At 38.4% G+C, this 18,663-nt stretch overlaps 1 long non-coding RNA gene across 1 annotated transcript in view; it reads left to right on the top strand.

Moving 5' to 3' along the window:
• Nucleotides 1–823: 823 nt before the first annotated feature.
• LOC109024708 (uncharacterized) overlaps nt 824–18,663 on the top strand; it is a 43,467-nt gene continuing 25,627 nt past the window's right edge. The window contains exons 1-3 of the long non-coding RNA XR_010132506.1: nt 824–1,243; nt 17,742–17,882; nt 18,014–18,063. This is a non-coding gene — a long non-coding RNA (uncharacterized lncRNA). The remainder of the gene's footprint in view (nt 1,244–17,741; nt 17,883–18,013; nt 18,064–18,663) is intronic.

Here is an 18,663-nt window from a genome sequence, read left to right as displayed (position 1 = left end):
TGTTAACTATAGTCACCCTTCTCTGCTATAAAACATTAGAACTTATTTCTTTCGTACCAAGAGTTTTAAAGGGAAAGGGCCTTGGCTGTGCAACCCATGGTTCTCCTTCTCAACGTGCTAATCAGGTAGCTGATTCCTGCGATAGAGAAGGAGTGAGTATGCAGAGAGGATGGAATTGCTTTTGTCATGGATGCCCCACCACATGGATGAAAATATCAGAAATGGAGGGTAAGAATCTCCCAGGGTAACTCAATACCAACGGTCCCTGACTTATGGTGGTTCAACTTACGGTTTTTCCACTTTATAATAGGTTTAATGATGTATTAAATGCATTTTTGAATTATGATATTTTCAACCTAAAGATAGGATTGTCAGGATATAGCCCCATCCTAAGTTGAAGAGCATCTGTATATGATTCAATTGAATAAGTTTCTGCCTACTAAGTAAGTATAATATTCTTGTCCTGATTCCTTGAAATAACTCTGAGATTTCTTAAATGACATATTTTGGTGTCTCTAGGTCATTCAGTCACATGATTATAGGCAGTCTCTTAGTTTTCTGCCACAGATGTCTGCTTAGCATGATCTGTGAGTTGTACATGTTCCCCCTCAGAGGGCCATCTCATCACCAAGAGCCTTAGGATGGCTCCCTGGGTCTCTGTGTACTGATGATACTCATCTACTGTCACTTATAAGCAAGTAAAATTCCTGACAACAGAGACGTGCTTTGTTTCCACAACCTGCAAAATTCCTCCAATTGCTTGGATCCCAGCCTAGTTCCTCTAATTATTACTATTAAATTTTCTCAGGTGGTGGCCTGAAGAGTGAAGGTGTTTCGCTTCCAGGGAAAGGCGAAGGCTTGAAGGGGAGGGTCGTGCAGAAGCATTTTCGGTGTGGAGGACAAGCCTGCGCATCGCGGTTACCATAGTAACCTGACGTCATTTTGGCGACTGTGACAACCATGACGACTTTTTAATGGAGACCGACTTGGCCTGGTGAGGAGAGCAGGGTTTCGTCTTCAGGTGTTTAGACTCAACTGTGGCTGCGGGTACTCTGCGATGTAGAGAGAGGAAGAGATCCCATATCCAAGTTGCCTTGCTCCCGCTTTGGGACAAGTTGCCCTCGCTGTCTGATGAGGCAGGGAGAAGTAGGACTCTCTTTGCCCCAATGAATGTGGTGTCCTGCTCCAGGGGTGTCCCGGAGCTACTTTCCAAGTGAAGGCAAGGTGCCAAAAAATGAGACAGGTAAACACTCTCTCTGAGCCTAGCGTCTTCCTCTGTGAAATGGGGATAAAAATGCTCACCCACAGGATTGCTGGAACCTTCAGTGATACAGGTGCAAGCCGGTAGGTAGCCCTGTGGTTATTGCAGGATGGTGAATGTCTGTATGAGTTCAGGCCTCTTATTCCTTTTCAAATTTGTTATTGGGAGACAGATGGGAAAAGGAGAAGAAAAAGGCCCTGGTGAGAATCCCATTGTATCTCTGGTTGTTATGATCACTACCCAGTTGTATTATTGTCACTGGTCACTGACTCAGTGCCTAGCTTAATGCCTGGCACATAGTTACTCCAAGAAAGCACAGTGATTGCTGGCTTCTCTCTGTCCCTGTGCAGCTCTTCATCAGGTGATTGAGCTCATATCAGGTGTCTGAAGAAGGTAGGTTTTGAGGATCAGGGTCGTGATGGCTGCTGAAGCTTCTACTCCAGATTTGAAGGGCAGCGGTACTAAGGAGACCCCCAACACTTCCATCCCTGGTGGGATATGACACCTGGCTCAAGTGAGCTCATAGATCTGGACAGAAGCATGTTGTGGAATAGCTATGTGAGGTTTATAAAATAGCCTACAAGCAGAGAAATTCCTTTGATCTCATCATTGGAGAAGAGGTTTAGCAGGTGGAATTTCCTTCCATCAGCAGCTATGTGCTTTGTGGTAGCTTTTGAGGCCCATGTTAAAGATGCCTTTCATTGTCACAAAGAAATGAATAGTTCATTTGGGGAAGCAACTGGATGTTTAACATGCATTTGCTATAGATTTACATATATTTTTCTGCCTATATAAATAATCATCAGTGATTCCTATGTATCTCTCAAATGGATATGGAAATATGCAGTCGTTAGGTCTTTCTAGCATTTTGAGATTGTAATATAAATTATCTCCTGGTGACCATGGTATTTTTCCATCCTATAATGATTTTTTAAGCCAGAAATTTTGCAAGTGTTAGTTAAAATGTCAGTTACTATACCTTAATAGTTTCAGAAATAAGAATTACCCTAGAATTCGCTCTATTATAATGATACTAAGCCGTGTTCCCTAAAGTAAACAGTTACTCTTAAGTATCATCATCATTATTTTCTTAGAATGTAATATTTTTATTTTTGTACTTCAAAAAGAAATGAACATCCACTTTTCCAAAAATATTTAAACACTGCAAGTGATTATTATGGTTGTATGTAGTGCAGAACAATTTGATCAGACATAGTAATGATCTGGTAATATAACAAGAGTGTGGTAGTTGGAATCTTTTGGATGATTTAATTGCATCAAAAACTTATACAAATGTATTTCAAATACTTTCTTTGAGCCATGTTGACATACGATATACCGTACATGTTTAAAATATATAGTTTAATAAGTTTTAACATATGTATGCTCTGGTGAATCCAGTATTATAGTCAAGATAATGAACATATTCATCACCTCAAAAAGCTTCCTTATGCCCCTTTGTAATCCTCTCCATCTGTCTCTAGCTTCCCTCTCCATGCCAACCTGTCCCATTCCCGGACAATCACTGGTCTCCTCTTACCATAGATTAGTTTTTGTTTCTTGCCCTTTTAAGTAAATGGAATCATAGGATGCTTATTCTCTTTTTTCTGACCTAATTCATTTGTTAACCCCCAAAAAAGTGACTGAGGCAAGTGTCTCAATCACTAGAGGTTTATTGAGCCAAAGTTTGAGGACATGCCTGGGAAAACTGCAAGTCAGAGGAGCATCTCTGACTTGTGCTTTACAAAGAGGGGTTTGGGAACTCAGTATTTAAGGGCAGAGAGCAAGCAAGAGGGAAAAAGGGAGAGAGGGTAGGCAGTGAGGCAAACGGTTACATTCTTGTGAGGCTCTAATTAGCGGTCAGTAAATCTGAGTTTTACATAAGGTAAGATTTGAAAAGAGAGAGGAAAGAGTCAATTATGTATTCGTTTCAGGGTAGGTGGAAGAGTGATTGATCTTGTCTTGTCTTTGTTCTGGAAAGATAAGCTTGTAACTGACACTGTCAGTGTAAGATTTAACAAAACTCAGTTTTAGGAGTTAAACTTAGGTTGCAGACTTAAGGTTACAATTGGCATGTGTTGGTTTTATAGGGGGATATGTATCCTGAAAGATTTAGGGGCTAGCAAGAAATTTCCTTGTGAGCAATATTTGAGGAAGGTCATCTGGGAAGGTATAATGCCTTTTACTGTTGTGGGAATCTGGATTATGTATTACGCTATGACACAGGGTTGTGAAATTGCAGTTATCTGGGGACAAAGGTTGGTAATGTTGCACAATTCATTTCCCAGGCTTATTAACTTTTCCCTTGGCATGATGAATTTGGGGATCCTGAAATTTCATGTTATTTTACATATTTGACCTAATTATTTTTAGATTTATCCATATTGTTGTATATATGAATAGTTCCAAATTTGTTATGCTTTGGATGTTGCTGTTTGTGTCATATCTAAGAAATCTTCTCTTAAGCCAAGACTGCAACAATTTTCTCTTGTGTTTTCTTCTTGAAAATTTATAGTTCTAGCTTTTAAATTTAAATCTTCTTTTAAGATCCACTTTGAGTTTTTTATGATGTGGTGTATAGATAAAAGCTTATTTTTGTTATCTACCTGTTCCAGCACAAGTTGTTGAAAGGATGATCTTTCTGCACTGAATTGTCTTTGCATTGTTGTCAAAAATCAGTTGTCCTTATATTTGTGGGTCTATTTCTGGACTCTATACTTTGTTCCTTTGATATACATTTCTTCCTTGAAGGCAATAATGCACTGTTTTGGTTAATGTAAGTTTATAATGAAGCTTAAATTAGGTAGTGTTTTTCCTCCAACTTTGTTCTTTTACAATGTTGTTTTTCATAGTTTAGGTTCATTTGCATTTCCACATGATTTCTGGAATAAGTTTATGATTTCTTCTTAAAAATATATGCTAACATTTCTATTGGAGTTGCATAGAATCTATACATCAGTTTGAGGAGAGTAGATATCTTAACAATACTGAGTGTTCTGACTCATGATGATGGCATTTCTCTCCATTTATTTAGGTCTTCTTTAACTTCTCTCAGCAATGTTTTGTGGTGTTCAATGTACAGGCCTTGCACACATGTGGACAGATTATCCTCAGGTATTTTACACTTTTTGATGCTATTATAAATGGCAGTATTTCTTTTTTTAGGCTAGAGTGCAGTGGTATGATCACAGCTCACTATAGCTTTGGGCTTCTGGGCTCAAGTGATCCACCCATCTCAGCCTACCGAGCAGGTGGGACCACAAGTGCGTGCCACCATGCCTGGCTAATTAAAAAATTTAAAAAAAATTTTTTTAAATAGAGGTAGAGTCTTGCTTTGTTGTCCAGGTGGGTCCCAAACTCCTGGTCCCAAGCAATCCTCCCACCTTGGCCTCCCAAAGTGCCGGGATTATAGGCATGAGCCACCATGCCTGGCCTAATGGCAGTATTTTCAATTGCAATTTCAATGTATTATATTTTTACTGAATTGTCAGAAGCTGAGTGTTTAATACTAGCTGCTGGGGAACCTTTTTGGTTGAAAGCACAGGCTACTCTAGGATAGAAAAGATGCTTAATACTTAATGTCTGTATTAGTCAAGGTTCTCCAGAGAAATAGAACCAATAAGATATCTATATATCCATATATCTTTATATATGTGTATATATATATACACACACACACACACACACATATATATATATATACACACACACACACACACACACATATATATATATATATATATATATATATATATATAAAGATATTTATTTTAAGGAACTGGTGTATGTGATTCTGGACACTTGGTGAGTCCAAAATTTGATGGGGGAGTCCAGCAGGCTTCAGACTCAGGAAAGAGTTGAAGTTAAAGTCCAAAGGCAGTGTACTGATAAACCAGGAAGAGCCAATATTACAGATGAAATCTGAAGAGTGAGCTGGCAGAATTCCCTCTTCTTTGGAGGATATCAGCTTTTTATTCTATTTAGGACTCCAGCTGACTGGATGAGGCCCACCCACACTGGGGAGGGCAATCTGCTTTACTTAGTCTGCCAATTTAAATGTAAATTTCATCCAAAAACACCCTCACGGAAACATCCAAAATAACGTTTGACCAAATATCTGGGCATTGTGACCCAGCCAAGTTGACACATAAAATTAGTCATCACAGCATACATTTGCCAGTATTTCCACTATCAGCTTTTGTAAGTCATTGGTAATATACTGAAACCAGGGAGAAAATGTCACTGAGACATTTTTCTAAAGATCGTCTCCAGAAAAACAAATTACTAAAATAAAATAGTTTTGTAGCTCTTGCCTTTCAGTGTGTGGGTAGATTTTAATTGTGGAGTTTTCTTTTTATACTCCCAAACAAATCTACCTTGATGAATTCTTGGATACTTGGGTGATGAGAAAAAGAGGGAGAGAGCATGTATGTATGTGGGTATCTAGGTATGTATGAAGGTGTATATTGCTGAAGCTGCCGGGAATGTTTATTGTGAGAAAAAATTAAGGTTAATTACTGTGCATCATGTCAGTCCTATTCAGTTCTTAGCACATGTTAGGAATAAGATCGAGGAGGTGGTTGGTTTTTTGTTTTGTTTTGTTTTTTCCTCCCAGCTTTCCTTGGCCAGCATGGTTACCATGGTGACTCAGTGATTGCTATGGGATTTGGTGCAGAATGAAAATCTATTTACGATTCTTGCTTGAATCATTTACTACTGTGATAGTTGTCAGGGTTGCTTTTATAATTCTGTCACTTTGTTTAGATTTATTAATTGACATTTGACTGTTGGATATATATGTATTTTTTTTTTTTTTTTGAGACAGAGTTTCGCTCTTGTCGCCCAGGCTGGAGTGCAATGGCGCGATCTTGGCTCACTGCAACCTCCGCCTCCTAGGTTCAAATTATTATCCTGCCTCAGCCTCCTGAGTAGCTGGGATTACAGGCACCCGCCACCATGCCCGGTGAATTTTTGTATGTTTAGTAGAGACGGGGTTTCCCCATGTTGGCCAGGCTGGTCTCGAACTACTGACCGCAGGTGATCCACCTGTCTCGGCCTCCCAAAGTGCTGGGATTACAGGTGTGAGCCACCACACCCAGCTATTTATATTACTGTGATTCATAGATTCCTGTTTTGCTCAAAGATATAACATTTGTTATTATAAATATTTATTTGATGCTCAAATTATTCCAGAATTGGCCAGTGGAAGCCCCTCAAGTTGACCTCAGTCCATTTGATGCCTTCCTAGAATTCCTGGAGCATGTATTTTGCTCTCTGAGCCTATCTCCCCATAGGTAAAAAGGATGTAAGCCTATCTCCCCATAGGTAAAAAGGATGCCAACCTCAGAGCATTGCTCTGATGATTTGAAGAGTGAAAGTCTGAAAATTACAACCTACCACATGTGTAGCATCTAGTAGGCCTTAAACAAATTTTAGTTGTCCATTCCCACTTGCCTTCATTCTGTCATTGTAATGCTACTGACATTAACATAGTAGCACAGTGGCTTGTGCCTGTAATCCCAGCACTTTGGGAGGCTGAGGTGGGTAGATCACTTGAGGTCAGGAGTTCGAGACCAGCCTGGCCAACATGGTGAAACCCCAACTCTACTAAAAATACAACAACAACAACAACAACAAAACCCAATTAGCCAGACATGGTGGTGCACTCCTGTAATCCAAGCTACTTGGAAGGCTGAGGTGGGAAGATTGCTTGAACCTGGGAGGCAGAGGTTGCAGCGAGCCAATATCATGCCACTGCACTCCAGCCTAGTTGACAGAATGAGACTCTGTCTCAAAAACAAAAACAAAAACAAAAACATAATAGCATGATTACCAGAGAGAATATCTGGAAATGTAACACCAAGTAGTGATAATATTATTAAACTTTATTTTTTAAAAAATATTTCATTAACAAAGATTCTATATATTTAAGTTGTACAATGTGATGATTTGACATACCTATACATTATGTAATGATTATCACAATCAAATTATAACACATCCATCACCACTCATGCTTTATTCTAGATTCCCAGAACTTGTTCATCTTAAAACTGAAAATTTATGCCCTTTGATCAACACCTTCCTATTTCCCTGACTTTCTAGCCTCTGGCAACCACTGCTCTATTCAGCTTCTATGAGTTTGATCTTTTAAGATTTTACATATAAGTGAGTTCATGCAATATTTTTCTTTCTGTGTCTGACTTATTTCACTGCTAATGTCTTCTAGGTTCATCCATGTTGTTGCAAATGGCAGTATTTCCTTCTTGTTTATGGCCGAATAATATATATATAATATGACATATTATATATACACACACACACACACACCACATTTTTTATATCCATTCATTCACTGATAAACAGTTAGGTTTATTCCGTATTTTGGCTATTTTGAGTAATGCTGTAATGAACATGGGAATGCAGATATTCCTTCAAGATACTGATTTCATTTCCTTTGAATATATACCTTGAAATGGGATTGCTGTATTGTATGGTAGTTCAATTTTTAATTTTTTGAAGAATCTCCATACTGTTTTCCATAATGGCTGTACCAAGTTACTTTCCCAGCAACAGTGTACAAAAGTTCCCTTTTCTTTACATACTTGGTAACACCTGTTACCTCTTGTCTTTTTGATAATAGCCATCCTCACAGCTGTGTGGTGATATCTCACTGTGATTTTGATTTGCATTTCCTTATGATTAGTGATATTGAGCACCTTTTCCTGCACTATACCTGTTGGCCATTTTTATATCTTCTTTGGAAAATACCAATTCAGGTCCTTTGCTATTTTTTATTGAGTTGTTTGGGTTTTTTTTTTTTCCTATTGCATGGTGTGAGTTCCTTACATGTTTTGGATGTTAACTCTTTATCAGCTATGTGGTTTGCAGATATTCTCTCTCATCCCATAGGTTGCCTTTTCATTTTGTTGTTTCCTTTGCCATGCAGAAATTTTTTAGTTTGATGTAATTCTACTTGTTTATTTTTGCTTTAGTTGCCTTTGCTTTTGGAGTCATATCAAAAAAAAATTGCCAAGACCCATGTCAAGGAGCTTTTTCCCTATGTCATCTTCTGGGAGGTTTACGGATTCAGATTTTATGTTTAAGTCTTTAATGCATTTGAATTAATTTTTGAATATGGTATGAAACAATGGTCCAATTTCATTTTTTTTTGCATGTGGATATTCAGTTTTCCCAACACTATTTATTGAAGACAAATTCCTTTCATCATTGTGTATTCTTGGTGCCCTTGTCAAAGATTAGTTGACCCTGTATGTGTGAACTTATTTCTCGGCTATACTCTGTTCTATTAGTCTATGTGACTGTTTTTATTATGCCAGTACCATGCTGTTTTGATTACTATATCTTTGTCCTATAGTTTGCAATCAGGGAATGTGATGCTTCCTGCTTTGTTCTTCTTTCTCAAGGTTGCTTTTGCTATTCAGGGTCTTTTGTGGTTTCTTATAAATTTTAGGATTGTGTTTTCTTTTTCTATGAAAAAAGTCATGGGAGTTTTGATAGGGATTGCATCACCTCCTTGGTCAAATTATCCAATGTGAAATAGATCTTTCACCTACTTGGTTAGATTTAATCCTAAGTATTTTATTCTTTCTGATTCTATCATAAATGGGATTGACTTCTTTTTCACATAGTTTGTTGTTGGAATATAGAAACACAGCTGATTTTTGTATGTTCATTTTGTATCCACAGTTTTACTGAATTCATTCATCAATTCCAACAGTTTTTGGTGGAGTCTTTAGGGTTTTATACGTAGAAGATCATGTCATGTGCAAACAGATAATTTAACTTATTCTTTTCTGATTTAGATGCTTTTCATTTCACTTTCTTGCCTAATTTCTCTGGCTAGGATGTCCAGTGTTAAGTTGAATAGACGTGGTGAGAGTGGACATCCTTACCTTGGTACTGATCTTAAAGGAAGCTTTCAGCTTTTCACCATTGAATATAATGTTAGCTGTGGTCTTGTCAGATATGGGTTTTGTGTCTGTATGTTGAGGCTCATTTCTTATATACCTAATCTGCTGAGAGTTTTTATCCTGAAAGGATGTTGAATTTTGCTGAATGCCTTTTATTCATCTATTGAGATGAACATATGGTTTTTGTTGTTAATTCCATTAATGTCGTTTATAGATTTGGATATATTGAGTCACCCTTGCATCCCAGGTATGAATCCCACGTGATCATGTTGAATGATCTTTTTAATGTGCTATTTAATTTGGTTTGCCAGTATTTTATTGAGGATGTTTGCATCTATGTTCATCAAGAATATTGGCCTGCAATTTTCTTTTCTTGTAGTGTCCTTGTCTGGCTTTGTTACCAGGGTGATACTGGCCTTGTAAAATGAATTTGGAAGTATTCCCTCCTCTTTAATTTTTGGGAAGAGTTTGAGAAGAATTGGTATTAGTTCTTTAAAAGTTTGGTAAAAATTAGCAGTGAACCATCAGGTCCTGGGCTGTTCTTTGATGGGATACTTTTTATTACTGATTCAATCCCCTTGTTGGTCAGTTCATATTTTCATATTTTCTACTTTTTCATTGTTTAGTCTTGGTAGGATGTATGCATCTAGGAATTTATCCACTTCTTCCAGGTTACCCAATTTTTTGCCATATAGCTGTTCACTTCTCTTCACACTGTTCTTCTTCTCTTTTGAGGTAGTCTTTTATGAGCCTTTGTATTTCTGTGATGTCAGTTGTAATATCTCCTCTTTCATTTCTGATATATATATATTTTTTCCGAGACAGAGTCTTGCTCTGTCACCCAGGCTGGAGTGCAATGGCGCGATCTCGGCTCACTGCAATCTCCACCTCCCGGGTTCAAGTGATTCTCATGCCTCAGCCTCTCAAGTAGTCTCTCAAGGGATTACAGGCGTGCACCATCACGCCAGCTAATTTTTGTATTTTTTATGGAGACGGAATGTTGCCATGTTGAGCAGGCTGATCTTGAACTCCTGGCTTCAAGCTATATGCCCGCCTCAGCCTCCCTATGTGCTGGGATTACAGGCATGAGCCACCACACCGGGCCCATTTCTAATTTTATTTATCTGAGCCATCTGTCTTTTTTACTTTGTTAGTCTTGCTAAAGTTTTGTTGAATTTTGTTTAATCTTTTCATAAAATCCACTCTTGCTGTTGATCTTTTCTATCGTTTTTCTCATCTCTATTTCAGTTATTTCTGATCTGGTCTTTATGATTTCATTCCCTCTACTAACTTTGGGCTTAGTTTTTTTTTTTATTTTTCTAGTTCCTTGATGTATAACATTAGGTGGTTTATTTGGAATCTTCTTCTCTTTTGATGTAGACATTAATTGCTATAAACTTCTCCCTTAGAACTGATACTGCCAGAACTCATAAGTTTTGGTATGTTTCCATTTTGGTGTGTTTCCATTTCTATTTGTCTCAAGGTATTTTAAAATTTCCCTTTTAATTTCTTTACTAAAACAAGCAATTTTAATTGCTTGTTTAGGACAATGTTGTTTAATTTCCATATTTTTATAAAATTTCTGAAATTCCTTCTGCTATTGATTTCTAGTTTTATACTATTGTGGTAAAAAAATACACTTGGTATTATTTTAATGTTGAATTTGTTAGGACTTCTTTTGTTGCCTAACATATGATCTATCCTCCAGAATATTCCATATGTGCTTGAGAAGAATGTATATTCTGCTGAGGTACAAAGCACAGGTATGCATGAAAGGACTATGGCTCTGGTATTCGGTGCAGTAATGTACCTGATGTCTGGGGTGCTGGCACCCCTGCTGTTTTGTTATGGCAATATGTAAGGTGAAAATTCTCGTGAAGTAGCTAGAGAGCCAAGAATGGAAGCACAGATGCACACAAAGTTAAACAGACTCTGTCATTAGGGGAAGGTCTCGTTCTCTGTGGCATCTGAGCTAGCACCTTGGGTTGGGTCATGCATAGCGAGGACTTGGTTCTTGAGCCTGGAGTGTGGACTAGCTCATTATGGCAATGGCTCTGGTGTCTGAGTCATCAGTGGGCCCAGCGTAGCCACAGAGCCTGGGTCTGGAGTGTGATCACTCGCAAAGAGGTTATGGCTCTACGTTAAGGAATGCTCAGGGTTGGAAGAGGTGGTGGTTCCTTTCCTGAAGCAGCTCAATGGGGTGGCCACTTCTTGTGGAGAGGGAGAGGTATGCAGCTGTGTCTCCCTCTCTGGATTTCCCTGGTAGGAATGGCTGCTGGTTACCTCAGTGGCAAGGGATACTGGTATCCTCTGTGGAGCACTCCTCTGGGTACCACGACAGTTCCCTGTGCATGGATGACATGGCACCTTTCTTCTTTGCTCATAGCTGTCTCCTGGTGTCTCAAGTATGCTGTTCTCACCAGAAATACTTTCTCTGTGGGTAATCTCCTTTGTTTTCTCCATTGTGCTGCTGCAGACTTTTAACTGGACCCTTGAGCCCTTTCTGGTCTATTTTGGTTTGTGAATAGATGTTTGTATTTGTTTTTGTTGGGGGATGAAGGCTGATATCTCCTACTCCACCATCTTGGTCAGTTTTTTTTTTTTAATTTTTGAGACTTTTCTTTATAGTTCCTCCTAAAGTAAAATATGATATTCTTTTGTTGCATGATTTTATCTATAGATGCCTACCTCATGGAAAAGAAGGAAAAAATAATTATGAGAACAAACACATGTTCACATCTCATCAGTGGGACCTGCCATATATGCCTCCTTGTTATGTGTATCTTCTTTCAGACTTGCTCAAACAGGCACACCGTGTTCTGTGGTGGACAGGTCTATGCAAACCTACCCCCCAAAGTCCAAGGAAGCTGAGAGGCCAAAGAAAGAGGCTGATAAATCCAGTTTCTTAGAAAGAAACATGTAATAGGGACTAACAAACAGAAGCTATGTCTGTGCCTCAGACAGTGGTGAGACAAGATGGTGGATTCCCACCTAATTACCCTCCAAATCCAGGGCTTACATATCATAAGGAAAGGGTATACATGATTCAGAAGAAATGTATAGGAAAATTGAAGTACAATAACATCAAGATTGTTTTGAACTAAGGGCAAGAATTATGGTAAGTATGTACTCTTACACAAGGAACAATAGATAAACTGGAAATTTTTAGAGGCTTTCCTGGAACTGAGGTTAATCAGAAGTAAATATGGCAGATTAGCATCCAAGATAGAGTAACTTTAGCCTCCACATACCCATTTTCTCAGTTTATATGCTGCAGGGAGCACTAACAGAATCTGCAGATAATATTTGCTGTCACTTTTTAAATCTAAAGTGTCCAAAGTCTTAGAGTTTCCCAGGTGCCATCTAGCCCCAAGTAATGAACATGAAACATCTTTCCATTTGTCCATGCTTAGTTTTCCATCTTTCATTTACACTATTACTCATTACATTGTTATACTTGTCCATCTGGAACCTAATCTGGAAAATCTTGGTGCAAAAAGGCAGTGATTTCTGGAATTTAGTTTTCATGTGTCCACACTACTACACAAATCCCTTGGTTGGTTTAGGGATGCATCCCATTTAGAACCTGACCTGATTTTGTGTTATAAGTGCTGGGCATGTGTATCTTTTCCATTCCTTCTATTATTTTTAATTGCACAAGGAAAGTACTTTAAGAGTGTTTTAATGTGCATATATTGATTGTTCCTGGTCCCTGGGCTGAGTGAGACTCTGACTCAACTTGTACCCCGAACCCACTGTGTCAGGATTCTCCCCTTCCAGAGGCTGTGATGCTGAGCCCTGGGTGGTTTCATGCAGTCTCTCCCCCTTTCCATCCCTTGTGGAAGTCACTGCTTGGCTAACTAGGTGGCTAAACAGAGGAGCCTACTTTCAATTTAAGGGGATGTATTTGGGAGAATACAGAGAGAGACATTGTGTTCGTGCATTTTGAGTTGCTATAAAGGAATAATACCTAAGGCGAGGTAATTCATAAAGAAAAGAAGTTTATTTGGCTCACAGTTCTGCAGACTGTACAAGAAACATGGTGCCAGCATCTGTTTCTGGAAGCTTTTACTCATGGTAGAAGGCAAGGGGAGGTGGCATGTCACACGGCAAGAGAGGAAACAATAGAGAAAAGAGGAGGTGCCTGGCTCTTTTTAACAATCAGATCTTATGGTAACTAATGGAGCCAAAACTCACTCATTACCACAAGGATAGCACCAAGCCCTTCATGAGGGATCTGCCCCCATGACCTAAACACCTCCCACCAGGCCCCACCTTGAGCATTGGAGATCACATTTCAACTTGAGATTTGGAGGAGACAAATATCCAAACTGTATCAAGCATGTTATGAAACTACTTTCATTTCATTTTCATTTCATGACCTTCACTAAAATCCTAGGAAGAAGAGACATTGTCTGACAGCAAAATGTAAGGTTCATTTGAGAAACATGCTTGTCCTTTCCCTGGGCATCTGTAATGTCGCTGAAGCTACTCAGTTGGGGCTGTAATTTCCCTGATGCTGCTCAGCTTTTCCTGAAGCTATCATGTGGATAGATTGATACATTAGTTTTGTGACAACCATATTAACTAGTTCCTTTGGCTTAGGGATGTTCCTCATTCTGATGCTAAGCCATTTTCCTATGGGAAGGACTGGAGATTTTTTTTTTTTTGGATTATTTTTCTCACTTCCAAACCTAACATGCTTTTGTTGGAAAATGCACAAAGGGAAAAATATCATTAGAAACCCTAAAAATTCTATTACTCATGGATAAGAACTGTTAACTTTTGAATATTGCTATGGTTTGAATGTCCCTTCCAAAACTCATATTAAAATTTTATTGACATTATAACAGTGTGGAGAGGTGGGGCCTTTGAGAGGTGATTAGGTTATGATAGCTCTAGCCTCATGAATGAATTAATGCCATTATTGTGATAATAAGCTTCTAATAAAAGAATGACTTCAGCCTGGTTTTCTCTGTCTTCTGCACTCACTTCTGCTTTCCACACTTCCATCATGGGATGACCCTTGCCAGACGCCAGCACTGTGCTGTTGGACTTGCCAGCCTTCAGAACAGTGAGAAATACATTTCTTTTCTTTATAAATTATCCAGTCTCTGGTATTCTGTTATAGCATCAGAAAATGGATTAAGAGAAATAAACATTTTTCCAGAAGTTTTACTATGCAAATGTAACTATACTTAAAACAAAAATCAGATAATATCCTACTTACAGCTTTATAAACTGCCTTTTTATGAAAAACATATTTTGAAGGTCAATCTATATCAATCAATATAAATGCACATAATAACAAAAATGGCCATAGAAACAGTAATGGTCTATTCAGGTATAATAATAATAATAATAATAATAATAATAATAATAATAGCTAATGTTTATTGTGATTTCCTCAATGCCTGATACTGTTGCAGGTGCTAAACATATACTTAATCATTTAATCCTCACCACATTATATGATAAGGCATTGTTGTTGTCTGACTTTAAACATAAGGGAACTGAGGCATAGTGAGGGCAGGGCTAGCAAGTGCTGAGACTTCAATTTGAACACAGGCAGTGTGGCTCCTGAGCTCCTACATGTAATCAGTATATGCCACTGCCTCTCATATGAGAACACCAACCTTATTATTTATCAGAATAAAGCAAAATATATGAAATTAAGATACCACGTTTTCCCCCATTTGACTAAGCAGAGATTTAAAATATTGAAAAAATGAATGTGATTTGGAATTTGGGGAAATGTGTCCTGGAATACTGTGGAAGGAGCTGACCAGCATCTTGTTTCCCTTCCTGTTTCTCAAAAGACGTTCCTATTCTGAGTGGAGGGGCTTTGCTGTAGGTGGAGCAGAGAATGGTTATGTTTCCCAGTGATTTTATCCTTTTGTATATTTATAAGACCAATAGGTGTTTATTACAGTTAAAAAAGTGAAAACATAGGACATAAAATAAAATAACCTTTCCTCAAACATAACACCTAAAGATAAGACCTGCTAATGTTTTCATCTGCATTATTTTCTTAGAAGTTTTCTCATGTAGGAATGTATATGCTTATGCATGTATGGATGCATTTATATATTTATATGAAAAAGATAAGCTCTCATTTTAGTTTTTTAACCTGCCTGTGTCAATATAGTGGGTTGGATAATATCCTCCAACAATATATGTCCAAGCCTTAGCCCTTAGTACCTGTGAATGTGATATTATTTGGAAATAGAGTCATTGCACATATAATTTAGGATCTCAAGATGAGATGATTCTGGATTTAGTGTGGGCCCTAAATCTAATGACTAGTGTCCTTGTAACAGAGAGGACGGGGAGGTTTAACATACACAGGAAAGAAGCTCATGTGAAGAAGGAGGCAGAGATTGGAGTTATGCTGCCATAAGCCAGGGAAAGCTATGAGTCATCAGAAGCTGGAAGAGGCAAGAAAAAAATTATCCTCCCAAGCCTTCATAGGGAGTGTGACCCTGTCAAAACCTTGACATCAGGCTTCTGGTATCCAGAACTGTAAGAAAATAAATTTCTGCTGTTTAAAGCCACAAATTTTGTGGTAATTTGTTGTGGCAACCCTAGGAAACTAATATACTCACTAACAACATCTAAACAATATCTAAATGTCAATAATATCTAAAATGTCATTAATTGTAAATAAACACCAGTCTATGTCTTATACTGTTATGGCTATAAGGATAGTAATATCAGTGACACATTAAAGAAATTTTTAATTGACTAAAATTTCTTGTACCAAGTGATTTTTATATGTATTGAGTCATTCACTGCTCATAGCTCCCTTACGAGATAGATATTGTGGCTAATCTCTGTTTTATAGACGAAAAACTGAGGGACAGAGAGAATGACTTTGCCCAAGACTACACAGTTAAGGAGTAGGTCAGCTTGGATTTGTGTCCAGTACATGTTGCTCCAGAGCCTGGAAGCTGTCACAAATTTGTTAAGTGAAAGCAGTCTGCACAGTGAGCATATTTTAGGAGGTCATTAAAAGTAATACTAAGTATTTTAATATAGTTACGTATTTATGCAAACACTGGACTTAGTGACAAAAGGTGGTTTGTGATCTTGGAGAGCCTGTTCGTTGCAATCAAGGAACAGAAGCCATGGTAGGGGGATAAGGAGTCAATAAAGTGAACGATGTTAACAGAGACTGTAGAGAACTGTTTTTGGTACCTTGAATTTGAAGGAGGGGTAGGGAGAGACAGAGAGAGAATGAATTATATATCCTATTGCTGAATGGGTAATAAGGGGTTAAGGAGGGATATTTTAAAATCTTCAATTCCTTTAAACTTAAGTACATTCAAAAACTAATGTAAAGGAGCTCTCTAATCTCAGATGTAACCTTGAAGTTGCCCACGTATTTATTTCCCTACTACCATCTCATTATGGAGTTAATGAGACACCTCCATTGGAATACTATGGGCTTTGAGTGCAATGCAGATTTAGTTATTAGTAATTAAAAGTGGGAAAACTGTGTGAAAGAAATGCTCATAACTCTTGGACTTTTACCTCTCAGGGAGGCAGCAGGCAGCTGAAATTCTGGCGTGCTGTGGCTGGTTAATGCATGATATGAGGACCCCTATACTGATGACTGTGGATGGGGCCACATTTTTTTCTGCAAATATATTCATATACTGAGCAGTCAGGAGCAGCCCTTAGGCAAATACCACAGCTTGCTTCTCTGCTGTGATTGATATCTGAACTCACCAGGTGAGTTCAAAAACATTCCCATGTTCCCAGCATTGGGAACGGGGTCTGCTGAAAGGCCTGATGTTGGCCAGCTTTTGTGAGATTATGAAGCACCCAAGAATGTAGAGAACATTCTGTTTCTAAAACTTTGAACTCAAGGCATATCAGAGAGAGATTTGCCTTCCTTATATGGATGTCTGTGTTCTCATTAGGAGAGAAACAATGAAAAATAACTTTTCACAATGCCTGCCTTAGCCTTGAGGCTTAGCCAGCCCCCATTTCTGTGTCTCAGCATTTAAAGGGCCATTGAAGTCCCACTCCATGCTATATACTCTCAAGAGGTTTTCTCATTAACCCCTCAGGACAGCTCTGTAAGGATGGTATGGTCAGTCTGATTTCACAGATAATCAGGCTCAGACTCACAGAGTCTAAACCACCTAAAGTGGCAGGACTGGAATGAGGTTCCATCTCTCACCCTCCCTAGAGGACCCTGAGCAGCCTCCCTTTTAGAAGATGGGCATCCAGGGATTGAGAAACGGTCAGATTCCATTGCCCTGCTATTATGGCCTCATGCATCCTCACTCCACAGCCCCTCTGGGTGAGGAAGAAGACAGAGAGATGATATCCTGCCCCTTGTGCTGAGAGACCTGGTTGTTGGGCCGCATGAATTGGCTGATCCCTGAAGTGGTGAGTGGGCTCAGTCAGAAGCTCAGGTGTTGGCCTTGGGACGGGTGAGCAGGAGAGAAGGAAAGTAACATGCACTGAACTACTGAAAGCAAATGCACTCTATATTTCATCTCCTTTAATCTTTTTGTTTTTGTCTGTTTTGGTAGAAACAGTGTCTCACTATGTTGCCCAGGCTTGTCTTGAATTCCTGACCTCAAGTGATCCTCCCACATCAGCCTTCCAAAGTGCTGGGATTACAGGCATGTACCACCTCACCTGGCCTCCTTGAATCTTAATTGCTATCCAAGGTACCCATTATTCAGATGAGGGTGCTGCCTTTAGGGGAGTTTTTGTGAATGGAGGAGAAAACTTTATCTCCTGACCAGCTGTTAACCCTGGAATACTCTAAAGTTTTATAATTTTCTCTTGATGCCTCCAGGTCTCTGAATGCTCTAATCTCCCTCCTGGCTGACAGTACGGGCTCCCCAGGTATTTTCCAAAGTTTTTTCTTTTTAAATTATGACATATATAATTTTTTAAGTCTCATTATGGAAATTTAAAACGCTTTCCAAATGAAAAATAAAAAACCAGTAACAATTGTATTAAGGGAGAAAACATTTTCAAACTACATCTCAGATATTGGGTTGGTGTCTGTGATTTGTGAAACATAGTAACAAAATGATTGGCAACAATTTCAACAGATAATTCAAATAAGTATATATGTGAACAATAAATATTAAAAAACACAGAAACCACAAGAACTAATGAGATGCAAATATTTTAAAATCCTGAGAATTTATAATAATTGGAAACAACAAGATACAAAAGATGAGGACGTGATTGCACATTTGGAACAGACAGTGTGTGTGTGTGTGTGTGTGTGTGTGAACGTGTTCATGTGCACCTCACAGGAACACATCTGGAGAGTATGCACCATCCTAGGGACAGTAGACCCCTTGGAATCAAAGGGTGGGAGTTGGACCAGTGAAAGTGCAGATTAATTTCAATTTATGAATGTACTCATATATTGTTTAAAATTCAGTATTTGGGAATAAAAATATTTTGATAAAAATTTGAACACAAGATAGT

Source organism: Gorilla gorilla, chromosome X, assembly GCF_029281585.2.
Source record: "Gorilla gorilla gorilla isolate KB3781 chromosome X, NHGRI_mGorGor1-v2.1_pri, whole genome shotgun sequence".
Lineage (NCBI taxonomy): Eukaryota > Metazoa > Chordata > Mammalia > Primates > Hominidae > Gorilla > Gorilla gorilla.
The sequence above is the reverse complement of the archived record's forward strand: the minus strand, read 5'-3'. Positions and strand labels throughout refer to the sequence as shown.